The following is a 17,057-nucleotide window of genomic DNA, read 5'->3' as shown; positions in this document are numbered from 1 at the left end:
GATTTCGACTGCTCCTAAACGTAAATGCATCTGACGCTCGACTATTCAGTTTAACAAATAGTCCAAAGGAATATCTGAATTGATTAATCAATTTAAAAGGCTCACAATCAATGAACAATATTGACAAATTATTGAAAATAAGAGCTTTGGAAATCTTCACATTCAAGAAGCTGAGTTAAGAGTTTTTTGTTTTTACATCTTTTGATTAAATAAATGATATTATAATTCATTTATAATAAAAAAGTAAATTTGTATCAATTGAATAATCGATAAACTCTCTAATGGTTGAGCTTCAGAGAACTGGTTGATTTCTTAGTAATCTGAGAAGCTGTCAAAAACACAAAGATGATGAGTTGACAGTAGTTTAAAACTAAACTGTGTGTGTGAGACAGCAGAGGGACAGGAGAGGACAGGAGAGGACAGGGGACGTCTCTGAATGGAAGACGATGTGGTGATTTAGAGGTTTAGTTTCAGCAGAGATTTGAAAATGAGTCCAGCTTTCCAGGTTCACGTTCTCAAGCAGTCACTGGAGGCAGGGAGCCGCCACCTTTAATTCCAGTGAGTGAACTTGTTCTTGTGGCGTCCTGGATGGGCTGCTTCTCAGAGTCTTCCTCATTATGTCTTCATCCTTGTCCCAGAAACGTGCACAGTATGTCAGAGTGCTGTTCATTCGAAGGCGTTGCTCGTTTTCTTAAGTTCCATCAGTCCCCCCCCCCAGACTGTGTTCCAGTGGGACCCAGCTCCTCTGAGGACTGGAGGCTCTCTTACATCCGACTGTGGGACCGACTCTGCACCAGTCAAGTTGAGGTCAGTGGGGTCACCTGGTACGTAGCCTCCACTGCTCTGAGCTTGTGCTCCAATCAGGTCTCTTCCTTCACGTTCCCCTCTATCTCTTCTGTTTCTCTTCTGTGAAGCCTGAGATGTTATCTGCCTGAGCAGGTCTGCAAGAGGAACAGAGACACGATGGATTCATCTCCACCTCGGAGTGGAGTACTGGTTAACTCACCTTCAGACAGAGAAGTTGATACTATCAGCTGGAACTTGCTCCTCATTCATTCAACACACTCTGTGATGTGAAGCAGCCTCTGGGGACCAAGCGGCTGCTGATCCACAGCTCCAGAGAGGAACCAGTCTGTGTGGATCCAGGTCACGACCCCACTGTCCCTGGACTCTGCGTTGTGTCCATCAACGCTGAGGGAAAAGAGGACGACCACTGTTGACCTGCTGGTCGGGGACGTTTATCTTCTCCACAGCTCTCTGCGAGGACAGAATGATATCAGTACAGTGACTTCACTAAACCAGCTTCACACATGCACACCTCTCTCCTCCTGTTACATACATCACGTTCAATATGACACATCTCATTCAGATCGTGAAGATACGATTGTGACAAGTTTAAAGAAATGTCCCCGACCACTGGCAGCAAATGTTATGAAACATTATATTTGGGACACGAATGTACACAATTAAAATATTATCCGTGTACAAAAAAATTACTTATTAATAGATAACTAATCAACTCAAAACAGACGACAATGCTGTAATTAGCAGCACAAAGAAAATGCACTTGTCTTCTACGTGTGTGGCTTCACTTTGTCATCCGGAGATATTTGTTTTCTTTTTGTTCTTTTCCTCTATCGACTTCTGTGGACTTTCTGCAGAGTTCTGCCTCGTTGGATTACACCTCGGAGCTCAGAAAGACGACACAGCTGAATAACCCAGCTCCTGTATGAGCTGTATCAACACCCACTGGGACAGAGAGGAGCAGAGAGGAAGCTCCAGCTGTCCTCAGTGGAGACAGACCTTCACACAGACACTCTGCTGCTGGAAGAGGTTTTGTAATTTCTGCAGAGTTAAAACAGTAAACGGTAAAAACTCTCAGGATCAGGTTCCTGACGACTGGGATCGATTCTTTGCTCCGTCACAGACAAACTTCATCCAACTGGTTCAGAACAGAAAGAACTCTGGTGTCACTTGTATTATATAGAAACAGTTTGAGCAGTTTATCATTTTCTTTGATAGAAGCTGAACAGTTGTTGACGTGGTTGCTTTGCTCTTTGTCATTGTTCTTCTTCAGAACTCCATTAACTTTGCTGTGAGTCTGTATCATCTCTGGCTGCATGTGCTGTTGTGACAGCTCAGCTTCACACTGAGGGAAACAAAGATTTAGAAATAAGAGTCTGAGTCTCTGAAACAACCTGAGGAAATAAAGCAGGCTGAGTCAGAAGCTTCCTTTAAATCCAAACTTCAAACCTGCTGTTATCGTACCAGGATTTGATCTAATTCTAGTTTTTAAAGTTTGGTCACGATTACATTTCTGTCAACTGTAGTGTATTTATACTTTGACTCTTTCATACATGTGTTTTAATGTATTTTTACTTGTGTTTTTAATTCATGAAGCCCTTTGTAAGTTGTTTTTTATTCCATTGAAAAGATTCGTTAATTTGACTGGAAACTTTGCAGAATGTGAATCTTCCAACCTGGTCTGTTGTGAGCTGAATGTGACAGTTCCCAGTGCAACTATTCACTTTGAGATGTGATAACACAGAGAAAACATGAACCAGATTAGATTCTTTCTCCTGAACGGGCACCAGCTCCACTTTTTATTCATGTAAATGGTGAAATATTGGAAATTTAATTTTAATTTGAGTCCGAAGAGGAGACCTGGACAGTTCCTCAGACACATAGTGTTAGGTTGAGGGTTTACAAAAAGACAAATCTCCAGGAAATGTAAAGTGAACAACAGAGGCTTCATTCACATGCAAATTAATCACCAGGATATCAGCAGCAGCATTTTCATATCCTGCTAATAAGCCCAGTGAGCGCTGGAGTATTTACCACAGAAACTGAACTCACACAAACCGCAAAATCCGACAGTAAAACAGATCCAGATCCAGACATGAGCATCCAGCACTTGTTGCATATTAATTCCAGAAGTCTCTGTCTCTCTGTGTCTCAAATGTCTTGAGAACTGTTCATCTTATCGGTTTCACACAATAAACATTGGATATTAATAAACTTTTAATAAATAGATGACCAGTGTCCTGTAGCAGTGGCGCAAGGGACTCATCAACGAGGTTGTCAATCACGACAACGGTAACAGCAGATTCTTCACTTTCAGTCTCATCAGTCAATCATAACTTTTCACAAAGTTTCTATATTATCAAATAACTAATTAAAACGAAACTTATTAACACACTTGAACATCAGTGTGAAAACAACGACCTAGAAGTCAAGAGGATTCTGCTTCACTGTTGAGGAGCTGTCATGTCGTCCATCTTTATTTACAGTCTCATATTCGAGCCTCGACTCTGCAGGTTTCCATTTCCACTGAGATTCAGCAGCTGCTGGATTTCCTCTTCATTTCTTTCTGGATTCATCTCAGTCACTGAAAAACTAAATGTTTCAGATTCATCAGCGACTGAGCACATTGAACAGACAACGACCCAAAACGAAAATCTGTCACATCAGCAAACACGGAGTCTGCCCCCCCACACTGACACCGTTGAAGTGGAGCTCTTTCGCCCCCTAGTGGTAGCACAGCTTGTCACAACTTCTACAGCTGATTCTCGCTGCTCTCATTTGCTGCGAGTCATGTACATGTATGTTGATAACAGAGCAGCCACACAAGTTTAAATCACTTCCAATACACCTCAATATTGTTTTACTCAAATAAATACCAGCACTTTACTGTATGAAGCTGGTGCTGCACACATTTCAAAATAAAAACCTTTTAAAAACAAATGAATGGATTCATTCAACAGAAACACTGGAGTGTTTTTATTTTGAAAAAAAAATGTTTGTCATGAATAAACTGGCTGTGCAACTCTGCTTTCTGCACAATGTGGTTCTGCTGAACTGGGAATACTGGTCAAACTCAGGTTTCAGTACACGTGTGTTGAGGATCATCACAAAGTCACATGATGACCTCTCCACACAGTGAGAACTGGAGCCTGTCAGGAACTGACTCTGTCAAACATTTCTGATCCTGAAGTCACAAAGAACTGAGACGGGCTTGAACAGGAAGTGAAATCTTCATGTTGAGACAAGTGTCTCCACAAAATAACACAAACTGTTCAACACAGCAGGCCCAAAATGTCCCCTGTCTTCAGGACATCATCTCTCAGACACTTTCTGTCCCTTGTCTCTGCTGGGAACCTCCGAGCATGCAGCTGTTCCCAGAGGCCTGCTACAGTCTCCCCCTGGTGGTTGTTCTGAGGTGGTGGTCGAGAACATACAACAAGAATCTTCATCTTCGTTTGTATAAAACATCCTCGGTCAGTTTTCTATTAAATATGGTAAAATGTTTATTAAACAGTTTCCTCAGAGACTTCAAGATGCTCTGCTCTTCATCGACTCTTCTTCATACTGTAAATGTCTCATTCACTTTTCTTCTGGTTGTTTCCATTATGTCAAACTGGTGATTTTGTTATTTTACCTGCACCAAGGACGAGATGTTTCCACCTGTTTGTTTGAAGAGGAAAGAAACGCTGAGTCATGATTCCAGTGAAGTCGGTGGAAGGATGTTTATTGAGCATTAAAGCAGAGACAAGTAGAAACAGAACTTTTCTCTCTGAGATGTTTTTCTTCTCGTTACATCTGGTTTGTCACAGAGGAAATGATCCATGTGTTTGACTCATAGACTGAATACAAAGGCTTTGACTGGGATGTGCTGCTGTTATACTGCAGCGCCACCTGTGGGTCAAAAGTAGAAAAGCCACCACCGCTCTGCACCTGATGCAGAAATGAAAACGTCCCATTTTTAAGTCCAGAGTTTTGATCTTTTGTGTCAAAGACAAAACTCTGATTTTAAACTCAAAGTGATTTCAATGTGTTTAACTTTGTGTTGAACTAAATCAATTTGTGACGTGAATCCAGGAACTTTAAGATCATAAACAAACATCTACACAGAATGTGGTTCTACACACATGGAGACATACTGAGGGACAAAGGTGGACAATAATAAAGACAAACTTAAACACACTGGATGTGACTCTTTATAGAGGGTTTATATATTCTGCTTGTGTTGTGTCATTTCAATAAACACATTTTTCATGTGGATAAACACAATCGGGGCAGGAAGGTTGCTGGTTTGAATCCGGTTCAGATGGGTCTTCCTGTGTGGAGTCTGCATGTTCTCCCCGTGTTTTCTCCAGGTGCTCCGGCTTCATCTCACAAACACATGCAGATTAGGGGTTGTGTAGATTGGAGCCTACACACAAGCTGCTGCTGCTTCAGCCTCTGGATCCTCAGGACACAGCTCAGCCTCCGTCCACACACACTGTCCTCTTCACACTCACCTCCACTAAGATCACTCCCACCTGTTGAGAGAAGAAGACATCAGTGTCCCAGAGACTCACTTCATCAGCTGTGAGTCAGTGATGCAGCACATCCAGTAGAAAGAGCAGCAGGGACTTCAGTCCTGTTCAGAGGTGGAGCAGCTTCCTCTCTGCTTCATGTTCACGTGTTGGAATGAACACGCTAAGAGCTCAGTGTGTGTCCTCTGCATGTCAAAGTGCAGAGTGGACACCTGAGAGGTGGATTTACTGCTGTTACAGGTGAAGACATGTTTCACTGTGTGTTGATGAACATCTGCTTCTGACAAACTGGGACCAGATGAGACAGATGGACCTCAGCAGAGGTTCTGCTCTGTATGAAGAGCTCCTGGTTACCATGGTGATGAGGAGAGGCTTCAGTCCCACTGATCTCAGAGCTGTGACAAAGATCCACCTGATCAGTTCTTCACTGATGAAGTGAGAGGACAAACTGTCTCAGATCAGATGAAGACGACACGTCTCTGTCCCTCGTGTGAGGCTGTCAGCTGTGGTCCAGCTTGTGTAAGTTACAGCGCCCCCTGGTGGCATCTGGTAAAAATATATTACGTGACCACGAGATAATAACGTGTGAACGAGATAAATAACTCAAGGCCACGAGATCTGAATCTGTTGTTTACTCACAAGACGAGTGGAAGACAAGAAGACACACACTGTCTCACTGACTCTGAGGACACACACTGTCTCACTGTCTCTGAGGACACACACTGTCTCACTGACTTTGAGGACACACACTGTCTCACTGACTCAGAAGACACACACTGTCTCACTGACTCTGAGGACACACACCGTCTCACTGTCTCTGAGGACACACACTGACTCGCTGTCTCTGTGGACACACTGTCTCACTGACTCTGAGGACACACTGTGGTGGACACCTCTGACATCACTACTCAATAAAGACACATGGACCTGTCTCCAGGAAGCTGACTGAGGTCATCTGGTGTTTTGGGGACAAGATGAGTCTGGAGACATTGAGATGTTCTGGGTGAGTTAGAGATCAACTGAACCAACCAGACGTTGATTTAAACTTCCCTTATCCGTCCCTTTAAGGAGAGTGTGCACCACACAACAGTGTAGAGTCACTGTGGTCAGTGGGCGGAGCTTTGATACGGGTTGATCTCCAACTTAACCTGGAGCAGGTTAGCCGTTCATCAGAGGTTACCATGGTGATTTACCTCGTTAAGAAGTGGACGAGCTTCGTAGGACTGAAAAAACTAAACCTGAAGTTAACCTGATAACCACAAATCCTGCTTGGTAGCACAGACCCTGGATCTGTGATACTGACTGTGTTTAGTAAAATACTGATGAAAGCAGCGTGGACTGACTCCACCCATCTACTGACCTCAGAGTCTCCAGTCGACAGGTTGGACTCTGCTGTAGATCAAGCAGCTCCTTCACTGCTGAGTCCTGCAGGTTGTTCTCTCTCAGATCCAGTTTTCTCAGATGAGAGGGGTTTGACCTCAGAGCTGAAGCCAGAGAAGAACAGCTGATCTCTGACAGAGTGCAGAGAATCAACCTGGATAAAGAAATATGAATATTAGAATGTGTCCTCCTGTTGTTGTGGATCGTCATCATGTCAACACAGACTCTCAACATGCTGCTGACCTCAGTCCAGTCTGTGACCTGAAGATAAATATCAGATCAGACATGTTGGACCATTGTTTAGATAGATAGATAGATAGATAGATAGATAGATAGATAGATAGATAGATAGATAGATAGATAGATAGATAGATAGATAGATAGATAGATAGATAGATAGATAGATAGATAGATAGATAGATAGATAGATAGATAGATAGATAGATAGATAGATAGATAGATAGATAGATAGATAGATAGATAGATAGATAGATAGATAGATAGATAGATAGATAGATAGATAGATAGATAGATAGATAGATAGATAGATAGATAGATAGATAGATAGATAGATAGATAGATAGATTACTTTATTCATCCCCGAAGGGAAATTAAGTTGTCATAGCAGCCGGTATATTTGAATACAATAATATACAATACAATTGAATAAAATAAAAAATAAAAAATATTGAGGTAGAAAGAATACAAAAACAGAAGCACAAGATAAAATAAAATAGGTAGACAAGGTGCATTGGCAAGATGATGGTAATAGTACTGATGATATGATGGTAATGTTATTGTTAGACAGTATGTAAAAATAGTACAGTATATATAGCAGTATATAGTAATAATGGCAGCAACAGTAAATATAATAGTAAAAGTAATATAGTGATAATAATTATAACATGTACACATGTATAAATATGTGTATATAGACTTATGTATACAAAGAATATACAGAGAGTATGAAACAATATATGATATATAGTAGAGGTATGAATATAAGTATTTGACTATACAATAGGTAATATAATATACTATGACTGTATGAATATGTAGACAGAGTGTGCAAAAGACAATATTATTGTATAAAATGATATATAATATCAATATGGTATATATGAACACATATCACATATGATGTGAAGTAAGTGTATATGGAGCTGAGTGTTGTACAGGGTCCACAGTGCAAGGAGACAGGTTTAGTGCAGTTCTGTGATGGTGGCTCTAAAAGAGGGGGAGGAGTTGTACAGTCTTATTGCGGTTGGGAGGAACGACTTCCTGTATCGTTCCTTAGAGCAGCGGGGGGGTTGAATGAGTCTGTGGCTGAAGCTGCTCCTTAGCTTGTCCAGTGTTTTGTGGAGGGGTGAGAGGGATTGTCCATGATTGCCAGCAGTTTTGCCAGCATCCTGTCCTCCACCACCTCCTCCAGGGTGACCAGCTTAGAGCCAACCACAGACTCTGCCTTCCTGATGAGTTTTCTCAGTCTGTTGGCGTCCTTTGCCTTGATGCCCGCAAACCCAGGACACCACAGCAACGAAGATGGTGCTCGCCACAACAGACTGGTAGAACATCTGCAGCATCTTGTTGCAGACGTGGAAGGACCTGAGCCTCCTCAGGAAGTAAAGCCGGCTCAGGCCCTTCTTGTAGACGGCCTGTGTGTTGGTGGACCAGTCCAGTTTATTGTCCAGTGTGACACCCAGGTACTTGTATGCCGACACCACCTCCACATCCGTCCCACCGATGCAGACAGGAGAGGGCAGGGGCTTGTTCCTCCTGAAGTCCACCACCATCTCCCTCGTCTTCGCCACGTTGAGCTGCATGCAGTTCTCCCCACACCACTTCACAAAGCGGTCAACCAGGTCCCTGTACTCAGCCTCCCCCCCGCCCTCAACACACCCCACAATGGCCGTGTCATCAGAGAACTTCTGCAGATGACACGACTCAGTGCAGTGCTTAAAGTCAGCAGTGTATGTGGTGAAGAGGAAGGGGGACAGTACAGTTCCCTGGGGGGCCCCGATGTTACTGATCAGACAATCAGACACACAGTTCTGTAATCTCACAAACTGCGGTCTGCCCGTCAGATAGTCATCGACCCAAGTGATGAGGGGAGCGCTCACCTGCATGCCCTCCAGTTTGGCCTTCAGCAGTCTGGGCTGGATGGTGTTGAAGGCGCTGGAGAAGTCGAAGAACATGATCCGGACTGAGGTGTTGGGTCCTTCCAGGGAGGAATAAGCCTTCTGCAGCAGGTAGATGATTGCATCATCAACCCCAACATGGGGCTGATAAGCAAACTGCAGGGGGTCTTGTGATGGGAACACCAGCGGCCTGAGGTGTGCCAGGACCAGTCTCTCCATGACCTTCATGATGTGAGAGGTCAGTGCCACCGGCCTGTAGTCCTCCAGTGCAGCAGGACGTCCTTTTTTGGGCACTGGGACCAGGCAGGATGATTTCCAGAGCACTGGCACTCTCTGAAGTTGTAGGCTCAGGTTGAAGAGGTGCTGGAGAACTCCACAGAGCTGGCTGGAGCATCCCTTCAGCACACGAGGGCTGATGCGATCAGGTCCTGCAGATTTCCTCTGTTTGAGCTTCTCCAGCTCTCTCCTCACCTGGCTGGCTGTGAAGTGGAGTCCAGACTGGGGGGTGGGGGATGTCAGTGGTGGGTTTGAGGGTGGAGGGGATGAGGGTGGTGCAGAGAGGTGTGTGTTGCAGGAGGTGGTGGGGGGCTGTGGGTGATGTGAGGATGTCCTGGGGGTGGGAGGTGTGGGAAGGTCTGTGGTGAAGGCCAGCGGGGGGGGAGGTGGTGACGGGGGTGGTGGGGGGTAGGGGGTGATGGGGGGAGGTGGGGGGTTGTTGTTGTTCGGAGAAGCAGAGGAGGCAGTGGAGGGTCCGCTGGGGGTGGGCGGGTTGAAGTTGAACCTATTGAAGAAAGTGTTCAGCTCGTTCGCACGTCCCTCATCCCCCGCTGCTCCCCCACCTCTCCTCTGGAAGCCGGTGATCTCCTTCATCCCACTCCAGACGTCCCTGGTGTTATTGTCTTCCAGTTTGTGCTCCAGTTTTCTCCTGAAGTTGTCCTTGCTCTCCCTAATGTTGCGTTTGAGCTCCCTTTGTACACGTTTGAGTTCTGCACTGTCCCGTGATCTAAAGGCCCTCTTCTTCTGGTTCAGAAGGGCCTTCAGGTCGCTGGTTACCCACGGCTTGTTATTTGGGTAACAGCGAACCTCTTTAGTGGGGATGGTGTTGTCAATGCAGAACCCAGTGTACTCAGAGACACAGTCAGTCAGGCCATCAATGTCCTCACCATGTGGCTCATACAGAGCAGCCCAGTCTGTGGCCTCCAGGGCTCCACGCAGTGTTTCCATGGCCTCAGGAGACCATTTCCTCACAGTCCTCACTGTGACTGGGTGCTGCTGAACCACAGGCTTGTATGGTGGTGAAAGCAGGACTAGGTTGTGGTCTGACCTGCCCAGTGGTGGCAGGGCAGTGCAGCTGTATGCATCCTTCACATTTGCATACAGCAGGTCCAAAGTCTTATTATCACGGGTGGCACATTTTACAAACTGGAAGAAGGTAGGGAGTGTGGATGAGAGGGAGGCATGATTGAAGTCACCTGTGATGAAGATGAAGGCCCCGGGGTGTTGTGTCTGTAATCCTGCAGTCACAGTGTGGATGACGTCACACGCTGCTTCCGCGTTCCCGGATGGAGGAATGTAAACAGTGATGGCGAAAACACTGGTAAACTCCCTCGGCAAATAATATGGACGAAGTCCGACGGCGACGAGCTCGATGTCCGGGCTGCAGACACGCTGTTTAACGGTGACTTGCCCGGGGTGACACCACCTGGTGTTCACGAGCACGGCGAGGCCCCCTCCTTTCTTCTTGCTGCTCGCGGTGGTGTCTCTGTCGGCTCGGACCGTCTGGAAGCCGGGGATGGTGACGTTGGAGTCTGGTATCTGCTCATGCAGCCAGGTTTCCGTGAGACACACAACACTGGACTCCCTGTACTCCCGCTGCGTCCGGATGAGCGCTTCCAGCTCGTCCACCTTATTCGCCAGGGATCTCACGTTACCAGTGATTACAGCAGGGATGAAGGGTTTAAACTTTCTCTTCTCCATCCTCAGTTTAAGTCCCGCTCTGCAGCCTCGCCATCTCCTCTTTAACTCCTCCGGGATGGTGGGTCTCTCTCCGGCCAAGAGGGCTGTGTGCCTCAGGGCCATCAGCTGGCCGCGGGTGTAAACAAAGCCGGCGTGTGTAGCAGGCATGCTCCCAGTGATCCGAAGAGACCGAAGTGCAGTTATAAAAAGTGTCCGATCAGCTTGTAAAAGCAACTCGTCCTTGTGCGGTACGAAGATGCACAGAGCAGTGCAAAAATAAATATAAAAAACAAACAGCAAACGTATTAAAAACACAATAAAACCACAGTAATACCAGTAGCTGCTGCAACAGGCTAATGTTAGTATGCCGCCATCTTGGATTCATTGGTTTCATTCATCAGCTTCTTCTCTGTGTGTTGGTCACTGAGCAGGTTTGTGTAATTAAACACTGTTTAAAGTAGGGACGGCTCCTGATGTCACTTCTTGTTTGTTTCTATACTTATCAACTGTCCAACGTGTTTCAATAAGAATGTGTCTTATTTTGAAAACCTGAGGAGTTGATGAGGTGGACGTGACTGACAGGCTGGGTGAGGGACAGATGACTGAGGGACAGTGAGCAGAGCAGAACTGAGACAAGTTAAATAAATAATGACCCATAAGAAAGAAAGTCTGAAAAGTGAAGAAGGATTTAAGGACCTCAGAGCCTCCAGTCGACAGTTTGGACTCTCCAGTCCAGAACACAGCAGCTTCACTCCTGAATCCTTCAGGTCGTTATAGCTCAGATCCAGTTGTCTCAGATGAGAGGGGTTTGACCTCAGAGCTGAAGCCAGAGAAGAACAGCTGATCTCTGACAGACAGCATCTCTTCAACCTGGATAAAGAAATATGAATATTAGAATGTGTCCTCCTGTTGTTGTGGATCGTCATCATGTCAACACAGACTCTCAACATGCTGCTGACCTCAGTCCAGTCTGTGACCTGAAGATAAATATCAGATCAGACATGTTGGACCATTGTTTCATTCATCAGCTTCTTCTCTGTGTGTTGGTCACTGAGCAGGTTTGTGTAATTAAACACTGTTTAAAGTAGGGACGGCTCCTGATGTCACTTCCTGTTTGTTTCTATACTTATCAACTGTCCAACGTGTTTCAATAAGAATGTGTCTTATTTTGAAAACCTGAGGAGGACGAGTGCTCGGCCTCAGTCCACATGTTATTTACTGACACTTTCTCAGTGATCAGGAGCAGCTGAGTGCAGGTGAATGGAGTTGATGAGGTGGACGTGACTGACAGGCTGGGTGAGGGACAGATGACTGAGGGACAGTGAGCAGAGCAGAACTGAGACAATTTAAATAAAAAAGGACCCAATAAGAAAGAAAGTCTGAGAAGTGAAGAAGGATTTAAGGACCTCAGAGTCTCCAGTCGACAGTTTGGACTCTCCAGTCCAGAACACAGCAGCTTCACTCCTGAACCCTTCAGGTTGTTGTAGCTCAGCTCCAGTTCTCTCAGATGTGAGGGGTCTGACTTCAGAGCTGAGGCCACGACTTCATAGTGAGTCTCTGAGAGGTCACACCAATGGAGTCTGTAACTAAAGAAAATATCAAATCTGTGAGAATGAAATCAGAAAACACAACATTCAATCAAAACGTGATCATGTGACCCTCACCCTGGTAAATCCCCTCTTTGTTAAAAACTCCTCAAGAGAATCCTTTCAGATTTGGTTCAAGCATTCATTCAGACTAACAGAGGAACTCAAAAGATTTATGTGGTCAGAGGTCAAAGGTCAAGGTCACAGTGACCTCATGTTATTGTGAAGTCAACATGTCAGGAACCTGGAGGGACGGACACTGCACTGGTTGGTGGTGGAGGACAAACACAGGGTGGGAACTCTAGTTTGACCAGAAAGAAGAAGAAACTATATTTCCTGCTTCTTCAGTTTCAAGGAACCGTCAGTGATTCAGTGATCGTCTCCTCACACTGAGATAGCTGTTTGATCATATATATATATATTAAATTTGATTGATTGATTGATATATAGTTATATACAGTATATACAATAATCTCCCTTGGATCCCACATGGTCGTATGTCTGAACCCTCAAACTCCAGCACAGTGATCACATTGGATTTCACTCTTCATATCTGATCTAGTCTCATATGTACATGAGAACAATGAGAATGTATATGTACATAATAATAACTCAAATCTACATGTCTTATGGTTTGTGGAGGAAGCTGGAGAACCCAGAGAAAACCCGGCAGACACCAGGAGATCCTCCTCCTCTGAAAGAGCTGCACTAATAGTGTTGACCACTGCAACACCATGCTGCCCAAAACAATGAGAATCATTTACTACTGCAACTTAATTACACACACACACACACACACACACACACACACAAACACACACAGACACACACACACTCACTCACACCCATACACACACACTGAGTGTATTTGAAGAACGTCTCATCTCCACTGATTGAACATGTTATTGATCATGTCTGGACTCACACAAACTTCCTGCAGTTCCTCACAGCTGGGATCAGTCTCATTCGACCCTGTTCTGATGTGTTGAACTTCTTCAGGTCCAACTCATCCAGAACCTCCTCTGACATCTGCAGCATGTAGGCCAGAGCTGAGCAGTGGATCTCAGAGAGTTCCTCCTCTGATCTGTTCTCTGACGTCAGGAACTGTTGCATCTGCTGATGAACTGAGTGGTCGTTCATCTCAGTCAGACAGTGGAAGATGTTGATGCTTCTGTCAGGAGAAATGCCAACACTCTCAATCTCCTTCAGGTTGTTGATGACTCTCTGGATGATCTTTGAATAGTTCCCTGTTCGACCCAGCAGGCCTCCTAAGACTCTCTGGTTGGACTTCAGACTGAGGCCGTGAAGGAAGCGAACAAACAGGTCCAGGTGACCATTTGTACTGGTGAGGGATTTCTTCATGGTTCTCTTCAGGAGGTCATCCAAGAAGAAGGTACTGTATGTCTTCCTCCGTGTTCCCAAGAAGTTGTTGAGTTCTTCTGTGTCCTTATATGTTCCCAAGAAGTTGTTGAGTTCTTCTGTGTTCCTCTCGGTGTAACAGTGGAACATGTAGACTGCAGCCAGAAACTCCTGAATGCTCAGATGAACAAAGCAGTAGACTGATTTCTGGAAGATCACACACTCTCTTCTGAAGATCTCAGTACAAACTCCTGAGTACACCGAGGCCTCTGTGACATTAAGACCACACCGCTCCAGGTCCTCTTGGTAGAACATGATGTTTCCTGCCTCCAGATGTTTAAGTGCCAGCCTCCCCAGCTTCAGGAGAACGTCCCTGTCAGCCCTCTTCTTACCGTACTTGTTGTTCTTCCTCTTTGTCTGAACCAGCAGGAAGTGTGAGTACAGGTCAGTCAGGGTCTTGGGCAGCTCTCCTCTCTGGTCTGTGGTCAACATGTGCTCCAGAACTGTAGCACTGATCCAGCAGAAGACTGGGATTTGACACATGATGTGGAGGCTCCTGGACGTCTTGATGTGTGAGATGATTCTGCTGCACAGCTCTTCATCACTGAATCTCCTCCTGAAGTACTCCTCCTTCTGGGCGTCAGTGAAGCCTCGTACTTCTGTGACCCTGTCAACACATGCAGGAGGGATCTGATTGGCCGCCGCAGGTCTGGAGGTTATCCAGACGAGAGCCGAGGGAAGCAGATTCCCCCGGATGAGGTTTGTCAGCAGCACGTTGACTGATGACCTCTGTGTGACCTCAGAGACAAGCTTCCTGTGGTTGAAGTCCAGGGAAGGTCTGCTTTCATCCAGGCCGTCAAAGATGAACAAAGGTTTACAGACAGCGAGCGTCTCTGCCGTGAGCTTCTGTAACGCTGGATGGAAAACACGGAGCAGCGTGAGGAGACTGTGCTGCTGGTCCTTCACCAGGTTCAGCTCCCTGAACGAAAGCACAGTCAGCAGACCCACATCCTGGTTTTCTAAACCCTCTGCCCAGTCCAGAGTGAACTTCTGCACCGAGAAGGTTTTTCCAACGCCAGCGACGCCGTTGGTCAGGACGACTCTGATGCTGCTCTGCTGGTCAGTGGAGGCTTTAAAGATGTCGTGGCACCTGATGGGAGTGTCGTGGAGGATCTTCTTCTTGGAAGACGTCTCAAGCTGCCTCACCTCATGTTGAGTATAAACCTCTTCACTCTGTCCCTCTGTGATGTAGAGCTCAGTGTAGATCCTGTTGAGGAGGGTTCTACTTCCTGTTTCATCACTTCCTTCAGTCACATGTTCACATCTCCTCCTCAGACTGAGATTATGTTCATCTAAAACCTCCTGCAGACCACGATCTGCTGAAAGACAAGAAACAATGTCAGAGACAGAGAATCTGAGAAGCAGCTGATTGTTTTCATCAGATACAGAAAAACTACGGAAAATAAAAGCTTTTGTTGATGCTGTATGAAGGAACAAAATAAAACCACATGTGCTGTTGTCAGAAGTGAAGACATCAGCAGACACATGTACAGTGCTGCTCTGACCGGCTGTCTGAGCTCCAGCTCCTGTTCTGGATCTTTTTCCACACTGGGGACAGGAGGAGTCTCCAGAAGAACCAAACTGGTCCGAGTATGAGGTGATGCACTGTCTGCAGAACCAGTGTCCACAGCTGGTGGAGACTGGATCCTTCAGGACGTCCTGACACGAAGCACAGCAGGACAACTGCTCCTCCTCAGAAACATGACTCCTCTTCCTCTCCCTGTGAAGACATTTCCTGATAACTCACATGTCACAGTCACAGGTTGTCATTACTTCTGTCAAGGAGGTTTTGTTTTCACCCAGTATGTTTGTGTGTTGGTTGGTTCATTAGTGGGATTAAAAAAAATGACAGATTACCAGTAAACTTGGTTTGAAGGTTGTGGTCTGTAAACCAGATTGGGGGGGGTTCTCTTTCACAGACATGTTCAGAGGACTGATATTTACCACTGTGTGGAATTTGGTGCAGATCCAAATCAAAATGAGTCTCTAGTGGATTTCAAAGTGGTTTCATAAGGAGCGTGTTGGTTCTTGGTGGAGGTCTGAGCTCTTTGAGTGATTCTGAGAGATTAGTCACCAACTTCAATGAAGCTGTGCCCTAATGCAGGGGCCAAACTAGAGGAAACTAGATCCTCTTCAGAGCAGGTCACAGGAGAAACAGTCTCTTACTTTGTGTGTGAGGGTCCAGGTTCATTACTGAAGTTTGGAGGCTGACTCATGGACCAGTCACTCTTCAGAGACAGACAGCTGAACCCTGGAGACTCTGCTCTGTCCTCTTCCTCATCAGCACTCATCTTCAGTCTGAGAGGAAAAACACTGTGAGCTCAAACACACACAATGAAGCCTGGTACGTAAACCTTCCTTCTGGTTCTGCGCTCAGTTTACAGCAGAACTCAGTGAAATGATCTTTCACACCAGTTTCAATGTTTATCTGTTGAAAACGTCACAAACACAAATATTTGAAACACTTCCTGTAGCCGACCCATTTCAAAATAAAAGCACTCCAGCGTTTCTGTCGACTGAATCAATTCATTTATTTTTAAATGTTTTATTGTGAAATAGATGCAGGGCTTCATAGTTTGTAGTACTGGTATTATTTTAGTACACAGGACTTCTTATATACAAGGAAATACAGTGATCACATCAGAATCCTCAGGTAGGCTGGAGTTACAGTAAAAAACTTCAGGTTGTCTAGTTGTTTTTTTTCTGTTTAGATTAGTTTGCTGAGTGAGTGTGTGCGCGTGTGTGCTAACAGGCAGCATGCCTGTGGCAGCGGCAGCCAACTTTTAGAGTCTGACTCGCCAGCATGCCATCAAGCTGATCCCCCCAGTGGCAGCATGCAGTGTGGCAGAGGCCACGCTGGCGGTGAGAGAGGTGGTCGGCTGTGACTCGGTCAGGTCGGCCTCCCGGATGAACGGGGCCATTGTCATGTTTTAAGATAACACAGCAAAGGTGAACGAGGTGGTGGAGATGGGAGTGGTGATCCACGTTAACCCAGCCACGAGGGTGATGATCTCCAACGCACCCCCCTTCATTAAAAACGACACTCTGGCCAAAGAATTGTCCTGGTACGGCCAGATTGTGTCCGGAATAAATTGGTGTCTCTTTGGAGCAAATCCCACAAACTGAGGCACGTAGTGAATCACCAGAGACAAGTGGTCATGGTCCTCAGAGACAACACCAAGCAGATGAACATGTCTTTCTTGTTTAAAATTGAGGGGTTTAATTATGTGTTTTTTGTGTCATACGAAACAATGAAGTGT

At 45.6% G+C, this 17,057-nt stretch overlaps 1 long non-coding RNA gene across 1 annotated transcript; it reads right to left on the bottom strand.

Annotated features, from left to right (window-relative positions):
- Nucleotides 1-4,501: 4,501 nt before the first annotated feature.
- LOC133027936 (uncharacterized) lies at nucleotides 4,502-6,817 on the bottom strand. Its single transcript, XR_009683286.1, has 2 exons — nucleotides 6,679-6,817; nucleotides 4,502-5,321 (listed from the first exon to the last, which is right to left on the bottom strand). It is a non-coding gene; the product is annotated as an uncharacterized LOC133027936 (long non-coding RNA).
- Nucleotides 6,818-17,057: the final 10,240 nt, after the last annotated feature.

The sequence above is a fragment of the Limanda limanda genome, chromosome 2 (assembly GCF_963576545.1).
Source record: "Limanda limanda chromosome 2, fLimLim1.1, whole genome shotgun sequence".
NCBI lineage: Eukaryota > Metazoa > Chordata > Actinopteri > Pleuronectiformes > Pleuronectidae > Limanda > Limanda limanda.
This window is presented reverse-complemented; position numbering and strand designations above follow the sequence as displayed.